The sequence below is a fragment of the Rana temporaria genome, chromosome 5 (genome assembly GCF_905171775.1).
Source record: "Rana temporaria chromosome 5, aRanTem1.1, whole genome shotgun sequence".
Lineage (NCBI taxonomy): Eukaryota > Metazoa > Chordata > Amphibia > Anura > Ranidae > Rana > Rana temporaria.
The window spans coordinates 93,860,147-93,868,022 of NC_053493.1; positions in this window are offsets into that span (position 1 = coordinate 93,860,147).

The following is a 7,876-nucleotide window of genomic DNA, read 5'->3' on the forward strand; positions in this document are numbered from 1 at the left end:
AGTGAGCACCAGGAAATGCTCTAATATAAGGTATAATCTGCATTTTTTATATAGATCAGAAACTGGGACACATATTGTTATATAATAGAGGGGATGGCATGAGTATATTATAGTTTTTAAAGCAGCAGGAGGGAACAGGCACTGTCATGAGCAGACAGGCAGGGAGGGAGGGGGGAAAGGATGGGTAGAGCAGAAAGCAGGGCTCCGGATGAAGGAAGCATGTAAACTGACCATGGTGTCAGGGCTCAGCAGCCATGATAAACCCGTGGTCAGTTTACAGGGGGGAGGGCAGAGTCGGGCAGGATTAGCCAGACTTCTTAAGTGATACAAATTAATCAATGTTCTGTATAACATGCTTTAAGGGAACGGGATAAATTTTTTTGTTTTTTAGGGTAACAAACACTTTAAGACCCCATACACACTATTAGATTTTCAGCAGATTGTTGTCTTCAGATTTACCAAAACTATATAATATAAAGTAAAACCTTAAGAGTTTAAATTTGTGTGCAATCAGGCAGGCCATTGCACTACATGGTTTTGGTAAATCTGAAGACAAAAATCTGCAGAAAATCTAATAGTGTGTATGGGGTCTAAGTCTAAAGACCTAAATGTGCCACATCAGAGGTAAAAGGATGAAAATGGATGAGCATCTGTTTATAACTACCTGCCTACAGAGCTAACACAGGTCCATTAAGCTCTGTGTTCAGGAAGGATGAAAACAAATGAAACAACAAAAAAGTGATATCTGTTCCATTCTGCTCTCATTCAGCAGTGGATTTGTTCATGGATCCCCCACCATGTGAAATTACTTTGAAAGATTCCCCTTCTTATATATATACTTTGTTTTACTTGACACAGTTGGGTGTATATATACTGTACAATCTGGATTGTAAATTTGGAGGTGTTGCCTAAAGCAGCCAATAAGCTTCCAATTCTCATATTTTCAAAGGAGGTTGGAAAATAAAAGGCCACCTAAGAAAGACCTATGAAAGGCAATCTAATGAGTAATTTTCCTTTGTTATAATTTATAAAAATCAGTTGCAACAATAGGTTTCTGTTATGATAATAACTGGCGCTTTGACTTGACCTCAGTGAGGCTTATTTCTTTACCAAGAAGAAGAACAGTGGGCCCTATTAAATAAAGAAACGGATTGAGCCTGTATCATTCAGACACCGTCCTGTCTATAAATATTCAACAATGGTTTAAAACAATAAACAGATCAATTAGAAATGATATCTATTCTTTTACCGTCATCACTGAAAATAGCATCTTTGGCTCCAAGGACTATTACGGCTTGTGTTTAATAAAAAAAAAATAAAGATAAGAAATCCATTATTGTGATGACAGAGAAATTAGTTTGGTGTAAAAAATGTAATCTGTGAATTCAACACATCGAGGTTAATTTAAATCTACATTTGAAATGGCTTTTACTTATGTAACTGGTGGAAATAAATTGCTTAAATTGACTGGCTTATCTGCCTCCACCAGAAGTATTTTACATCCGTTAATGCACATGGATGTGTTCGTGTGTTGGCTGCTGACGCTTTACAATGTGTAAGCTTCAAAGTTTATGGAAATCGTGATCCTGTGTTCGCAAATACGTTTAGCTGCAATATAGAACTGATATGTGGGGCAATGAGCTCCATTAAATTAAACAGTCTAAGGAATGTATAGCTGCCAAGAGGAGTAGTGGAATGATTGTGGGCAGCTGTAACCTTACAATGATAACACCTGGGATATACAATAAACTATGGGCAGATCAGCTGGTAGATTCAGATGTAAATTATCATAAAGCAACTTGCACTTACAGTAGATTCATCTCAGCAATGTTATAGTTATTATATGTTTTGGCAGCATACTTGCAGTTAAAGGTTGATGCAATGCCGGCCTTGTAATTACTGGTTAACATCATCAACTATACAGTTATATGAATGCTTAGCAAATGCAAAATGGCTAGCAGTAACTGTCAGGGCTGCCCTTTTCTTTGGATATCCGTATGTATCCGATGCAATAAGGATATAAAATGTATGGGTTCACTTTGCTATGTGCCCCGGTTCTCTTCTGTCATTGTACTCAAACATTTGAAGACATTGTGAATAGGATGCAGTAAGACATTTTTCTTTTTTTTTTGGTACTAGCTCTGGGCTTTTAAATACCCCAAGAACAGTGATAATTTATCCAAAAACAGCTCTGTTATGAAAATGCATTTTAGACGTGCTGAGGAATGTACTGTAGTTACATGGCTTTAGCCTGTGGCTGCAAGAGCGTAGTAAAAAAATAAATAAATGGACAGATATAAATGTAGCATTGTGGAATACTTTGCTTATGCCAGTTTGCCTTCAGAACCTCAAATAAAAAAAAAAACTCCAAGAGTTCTAAAACTCTATGTCATGTGACCCAGCACTTGACTCAACTCAACTCATATAGTGGTCAGTATAAGACAATTAAAAAAATAAAAATAAAAGGAAAAATGTGAATATAGCATAATGCAAATCTTTAGCTGATAAATGTGTCTGCAATAATTCTGTGTTGTATAACTCTGAGTGATGTAACCCAGCACTCTCATACAAAGGGGCCAGCTTACATGGATCTTTTAGCTGGTTTTTAAACAATTAAAACACAACTGGATAGAAAAAAAGCACTTAATATGAAAAGTTGACTTGTTCACAACCTTCTGCAAAGACAAAAGCACTCGATTGTTCATTGGATATAATACTATAATTAATAGGCTCACCTTGGTCAAAAGGATTAATTGTATTTTTGTAACAGGCAGTTTGCAGTCATGTTATATTTGAGCCAATAATCTGGTTCAGTAGGTTTCTAATGAAGTCATATTGCTAATAAAATATGCATTTAAAGGGAAGGTATATAATATTTCCAGTAAGCAAATATTTAGAGTCATCATGGCAATGTTTGCCTTTTTAGGTACCAAACCACTGTTTAGCTTTTTCACAAGGTGAGTGCACATGTAAGTATTGCACAATTCTAATCTTTAAAGGAGCAGAAAATATATTGTACAGTATTTGATAATTGGATGTAGTTAAAGTGGAGTTCCACCCATAAATATAACATTACATCAGTAGTTTAAAAAAAATGTCATTAGTCCTTTAAGAAAAACATATTTTTTTTAGATGCCTTCAAAGTGTTGTTGCTAGGCAGAATAGTTAATCTTCCCTCTTCCTGCACCTAAGTGCTTAAGCTTCCTAACCTACACTGCACAGACTCCTGGGAATGTAGTGGGTGTAACTTTAGGGAGCTACCTCGACTACTTCCTGCAAAACCTGGTGGTTAGTCTACCATCCTTTATCAAGGATTCGGGACATGCTTTGGAGATTCTGATGCCATACAAGTGGGAAAAAGGATACAGGTGGCTATCACTGGATGTGGCATCACTTTACACGTGTATACAACACGAATTCGGGCTCAGAGCCATCGAATATTATCTGGCTGAGGCACGAAAGTTCAATCCACGACAGGCACAGTTCATTCGTGACTGTATAGAATTTACTCTCACACATAACTACTTCTCCTTCCTAGATTGTTTCTATAGACAGATAAGGGGTACTGCCATGGGGGCTAGATTTGCCCCCAGTTATGCAAATCTCTTCATGGGATACTGGGAATCCAAATACATATGGGACAACAACCCTTTTGCAAAAAATCTAATACTATATTCACGATATATAGACGACATCCTAATTATATGGGATGGCAGCGATGAAGAGTTGGAAGGATTCCTGGCTCACTGTGGTAGTAACCCCTTTGGGATTTCTTTTACACATGTGGTGGATAAAGAATCGCTAATCTTCTTAGATCTTGAGCTGAGAGCAGATGAGAGCGGTAAGATACTTTCAAAGACACACTTTAAATCAAGTGCGGGAAACTCTTATTTACATGCCTCAAGCCAACACCACCCAAGGTGGATAAGAAATATCCCCTTTGGCCAGTTTTGTCGCCTGAAACGAACCTGTACCCAGAAGAATGACTATGAAGCACAGAGTCAGATTCTGAGAGAAAAATTCAGAGAAAAAGGATATGGAGAAGCACACGTAGAGGAAGCCTTTCAGAAATACCTCCAACTCTATGAGAACGATGGGTCAGTAAGCGAAAAAATCGTGAAACCTAAAGAGGGCTCAATATCGACAACACGTTTTTGTACTAGATTTAATAGTAGAGCTTCCACTATACAAAAAATCTTTAAAAGAAATTGGAAGATTCTGACAGCTGACCCTTTGCTCAAGACTTGCATTCCATCGCATCCCAATCTGGTCTTTAGAAGACCGAAGGATTTGAGAAGTATTGTGGCTCCTAGCAGAGTCAAGAAAAACAGCAGAAATAAAGGACTTGAAAGCCCCTGGTCCACGATCTTCGACCAGAAAGGAAGTTACAAATGTGGGGTGAACACATGTGGTAATTGTATACACATGCATCATAGAAAAAAAGAAGTCGTTGGGGTGGACGGAAGACGGCATAAGATCAAACAATTCATTAATTGTGGAATTGAGTTTGTGATCTATGGCATTATGTGCCCATGTGGCCTGCTTTATGTAGGGCGCACTTCACGACAACTAAGAACCAGAATGAACGAACATAGGAGCAGCATCTCTACAAAAAAAGATAAAGGCTCCATACCCAAACATTTTAGAGAAGTTCATGATGGTGAAGTGGAGGGCCTCAAAGTCTTTGGCATAGAGGCCATTCAAAATGACCTGGACAGGGGGAAGAAACATCAAATTCTCTGTAAAAGAGAAGCTTTTTGGATTTTCACTCTGGGTACAATGGTGCCGAATGGACTGAACGAAGAAATAGAACTGCACACTATAACATGAGCAGAAAGAGAAATAATAATGTTCTTGTCCTCTTCCAGTTTGTCCCCCCTTCTTCATGCCCGCATCCCCTCCTTTATCCCTTCCTCCCTCAAAATCATCTAAAACTATTCATTTAATAAATTCCAAGGAAACCCCCCCCCCCTTCTTTCTTCTTCCCAAACAAATAGATGAGTAACATAGCCAGTACAATAGTTATCCATGCACTAATCATCTAGTAATGCAAAATAAATAATAATTCAAATGGCCTAAAGAGATGTCTATGCCACCTGTCCATCGTGGCCTAGATTCATGTAATCAACTGATCTTTTATCATTTTTCATTTATTTATTTCCGTTTTTTAATATTTAGTCTAGTCGATTCACAAAATCATATGTAGTACCACTGGGGTTACCTTTTGTAGGTGTCCCTAAGGGCACTGTGGGAGGTTGTAACAGTATGATCGCACGGTTAGCTATGTAGATATCTGGAGGGTCTGCAGTCCTTCTAGGTACCATCACCTGGGACCTCTGTGAGTGTGCATCCATACCATTAAGGATGGGCATATGACCATAGGCAACATTTTTATTATATTATTGTTATCATTTGAAATTATGTGGTTTTTAATTGGATTAAATGGTGTTTCATTTTTATCTGGATTTTATTAATAATAATTAATAATCTACTTTTTTTAATACTCTTTTTTAATTATGCACTATGTGTCCGTTTTTGAAAGTTAGATTTTAAAATAATTTATAATATATGTCTTTTATGCAATGGGTGTGTAATAATTCTCCACTTGCACAAGGTTGATGGCTCGCTCCATGTAATTTACTTCCCCTTAAAATTCCTCCTCTCCCCTCCCTCCTCCCTTCCCTTTGGTGTGTTGTCATTCAGTGATGTTATCCTGCTATATAGAGGCGACACTGAGTGGCAGCATTCACTTTTCACCACTAGATGGCAACGGTCTAACTCTCCCCTTTGGGAACGTGCCATCTAGCAGGGAAGGAGACGCTCCAGCCTGCTGGTTCTACAAGCTGGAGCGCATTGTCACCGTATATGCGTCGCGGGCGGCGTCGATGACGTCACGCGCATGCGCAGTGGAACGCAGACTCGGCTGGAGTGCAAACAACTTCCTCCACGTTGGGCGTGCGTTCCAGCAGCCTCCTCGTCCAAGGAAGGTAGGCTCAGCACTGCAAGTGGGGCTCGTGTGGCACATATGAGCAACTACATAGCCCCTTATTGGAAGTGCTGATTATGAGAGGCTTCACTACACTTTGGCACTTTATTGATTTGATGTAACCATGTACCTGGAGGCAGCAATCTGCTGAGTGCTCTGATTGAAAAGGTCTTTCATATTGCGGTGTGTGTGTATATATATTGATGCCATATTGTGGTAGTTATTTGTATGTACATTTCTGTATACATTGCTGGGTATAGTGCATTCTGGACTGTGTATTCATACTACGAATGGCTTGATATAGACATGGAGAGAGGAGTAAGGAAAAGGTGATGGACATGTGGGTGTGTTTCCGGCCATGCACCTCCTACTTTATGGGAGGGGTGTCTTTACCACTTACCTAAAGCTAGTATTTATTGAGACAAGTCCCTTGGTGAGGAAGCACTGCAGACCTTTTAGCTCTGAGGAAAGGGGTTCTCCCCTGAAATGCGTCAGCCCTAGCCACGGTCACGGATCGAAACAATATCGTGTTATGCCGATGGTGTTGGTTCTTTGCTGCATTGTGATTCAAGGCCTGTTTTTAACACTCCTTTTGTGAGTATTATGATTTGTTTTTATTAATTTAATAAAATCCACCAATCAGTATCACACTAGGTCGGTGCGCCCTCCGTTTTTCCATTTTTTGTTTCCTTTAGTTTTATGAATTCCAACGATTCAGAGGAGGGCTGCAAGACTTTGGAAGATACCTTTTAATTGAATTGCTATTGAGTTTCACCTTTTCTTCAAACACCTTTCCAAAAAATACCGGAGCGCAGGAGATTTGTCTTTGTGGGTGTAACTTTCCAGGAGTCTGTGCACTCCCCAGTCTCGAAGAATCATGTGACTTGGACAGTACAGGTGCTGAAACCTGATCTGAAACCTAATACACTGCTTGTGCAGCACTGAGCATGTGCGAGATCTGCCAGGCTGAAATCCAGGAAGTCATACAGTCTGGCTTCATGATGCCCACACTTAAGATGGCCCCAGTCAATTTCTATTTTATAAAGTGTCTAAATGCTGTAACAACCTAACAAAACGGACCTTAGTTTACAGACTAACTTTACTAGAATACATTAAGCTTGTGTATTACAGGGTGTATTTATATTTAAAAAGTGAAATTGTGGCCGGAACTCCGCTTTAACACTATAGAGTCTATTAATAAAATCTCTGCTTTGCGAATGTCTCAGTATTCATGTAAAAGTTACAAATAACACCCATAATATTTGTAATATGTGCTGCAGCCAGGAGGACTACACACGGATGACCATCCTCTTGATTTGAGTCAGGGATATACTTACCCTTTGGGGGATTTTCTGATATATAGGACCAGGAGAAAAAGATGGTTGCGCTAACTCTAGTAGGTCTGCACAACGTATGAACACAAATTAATAATTATCACTTAGTGCGTATAAATCAGTGAAAACTCAAAATTGCACATAGTAATACAATGAACTGAACCACATGGTATTAATATAGCAAATGAATATGGTGAACAAATGAATGAACCTACAATGAGCTGGTCATATGGTATAGATGGAGCGAATAGGTAATAATAAACCCAGTGAGTCCAAAAAAAACAACAATAAAAAATATAAAATAAAAATGAAAATGAAACTGATTGGTTTTAGACTAGGGTTGTCCCGATACCGATACTAGTATCGGTATCGGGACCGATTCTGAGTTTTTTCGGCGGTACCCAGACGCCGATACCCTGCCCCGATACACAAATAGAATACTTAACCCCCCCGCCGACGACGACGACCGCCGCCACCGGAGCCGCAAACCACCGCCGCGATGGGGGGAGACAGATGGCTGGATGGGGGGGAGACAGATGGCTGGATGGGGGGGAGA